The following is a 2,240-nucleotide window of genomic DNA, read 5'->3' as shown; positions in this document are numbered from 1 at the left end:
TCCCATTAAAACCAGTGAACTTGCCTCATTCAAAACCACAACAGCTGAACCCTTTGACTTCAATCAATTCTAAGCAGCTTGGTCTCTGTTTTTTTCAGATTAGAAATGATAGAAGATAATTTATAATCCATATTTTGCATAGCATTGAGAATCAAAGACATTTACATCTCGTTTTTTTATTTTAATTTTTATTATTTATTTGTTTATTTTTTTTTAATTTTTTTTTTGAGACAGAGTGTCGCTCTGTCGCCCAGGCTGGAGTGCAGTGGCCCTATCTTGGCTCACTGCAAGCTCCGCCTCCCAGGTTCACGCCATTCTCCTGCCTCAGCCTCCTGGGTAGCTGGGACTACAGGTGCCCGCCACCACACCCGGCTAATTTTTTGTATGTTTTTAGTAGAGACGGGGTTTCACTGTGTTAGCCAGGATGGTCTCCATCTCCTGACCTCGTGATCCGCCCGCCTCGGCCTCCCAAAGTGCTGGGATTACAGACGTGAGCCACCGTGCTCGGCCATATCTCATTTTTTTTAAAAAAGGGACTTAGGATAATGAGCTTAAGTTTTTTAAAAAATCATCTTATTCCTAACAATGGCAGATTAATGAAGCATTTCTGAATGAAATTATTTCATCGTATTCTGATTAAGGAACTCTGCATTTGAGAAAGCTATAAAATTTTTATATTCTTCAATTAATACTCTACATAAAAGATTCTAAAATGGCTAGCCGTACAGTGAAGGATGCGCACAGCACCCACGGCACCAACTCTCAATATCTGGCAGAGAAGATCATTTGAACTCGAATCTATGAGTCCGAGTACTGGAAAGAGCAGTGCTTTGGACTTACGGCTGAGCTTGTAGTCTGTAGAGCCATGGAATTAAGTTTTGTGGGTGGCATCTATGGTGGCAACATAAAACCAACACGCTTTCTGTGTTTAACCTTGAAGATGCTTCAAATTCAACCCGAGAAGGATATCACTGTAGAGTTTATCAAAAATGAAGATTTCAAGTATGTCCGCATGCTGGGGGCATTTTACATGAGGCTGACAGGCACTGCAGTTGATGGCTACAAGTACTTGCAGCCTTTGTATAGACTATTGAAAAATCAAGAGCCAGAACCAAAATGGAGGGTTTGAATTGATGCATGTTGATGAGTTTATTGATGAACTATTGCACAGTGAGAGAGTCTGTGATATCATTCTGCTCCGGCTGCAGAAACGCTAGGTATTAGAGGAAGCTGAGCAGCTGCAGCCTCGAGTTAGTGCTCTGGAAGAGGACATGGATGATGTGGAGTCCAGTGAAGAGGAAGAAGAGGAGGATGAGACGTCGGAAAGAGCGCCATCACCTGATCACCGCCGGAGAAGCTCCGGAGGCTTGGACTAGCCCGGTCGCTCTCCCACGCTGCGCTACAGAAGGGGAGTAGGAGTCGCTCTCCTAGAAGGCGGAATCTCCCAAAAGGAGAAACCCCGCCCCCCGCCAACAACGGCATCGGAGCAAGAGTCCAAGACGTCACCGCAGCAGGTCCCGAGATTGGCGGCACAGATCCCATTCCAAGTCCCCAGGTCATCACCGTAGTCACAGACACGGGAGATACTCAAAGTCTCCCGAAAGGTCTAAGAAGAGCCACAAGAGCTGGTGAGGAGGGCATGAGTAATGGACTCAGTTTGGTTTTAGTCCACATGGCCTCCTGTGGATGTGAGGATATCTGTCTATGTGGAAGAATTAAGATCTCCCCCAGCTAGCTATAAGAATACTTTAGTTTTTTGACAGGGCGCGGTGGTTCACGCCTGTAATCCCAGAACTTTGGGAGGCTGAGGTGGGCGGATCACAAGGTCAGGAGTTTGAGACCAGCCTGGCCAATATGGTGAAACCCCATCTCTACTAAAAATACAAAAATTAGCCAGGCCTGGTGGCAGGCGCCTGTAGTACCAGCTACTCGGGAGGCTGAGGCAGGAGAATCACTTGAACCCGGGAGGCGGAGGTTGCAGTGAGCCGAGATCATACCACTGCACTCCAGCCTGGGTGACAGAGCGAGATTCCATCTAATAATAATAATAATAATATTTTAGTTTTTTTCTTATGAAGTGTCTCAACCTTTGTTTTTGACGAAGGAGATGCTGAGTTTTGTATCTCTTTTTAGTCATAATCAACATCAGTTTTTTACCCAACTAACCTTGACTGTATTCAAACTTATGAGAGTAGAAGGGATCTGGAGGTTGGGGATATGAATGACAAGGAAAGGATGTG

The 2,240-nt window shown here is 45.2% G+C and overlaps 1 pseudogene; it reads left to right on the top strand.

The window, feature by feature from the left end:
* Window positions 1–712: 712 nt before the first annotated feature.
* Window positions 713–1,632, top strand: LOC111549960 (annotated as a pseudogene).
* Window positions 1,633–2,240: the final 608 nt, after the last annotated feature.

Source organism: Piliocolobus tephrosceles, chromosome 9 (assembly GCF_002776525.5).
Source record: "Piliocolobus tephrosceles isolate RC106 chromosome 9, ASM277652v3, whole genome shotgun sequence".
NCBI classification, from domain to species: Eukaryota; Metazoa; Chordata; class Mammalia; order Primates; family Cercopithecidae; genus Piliocolobus; species Piliocolobus tephrosceles.
The sequence above is the reverse complement of the archived record's forward strand: the minus strand, read 5'-3'. Positions and strand labels throughout refer to the sequence as shown.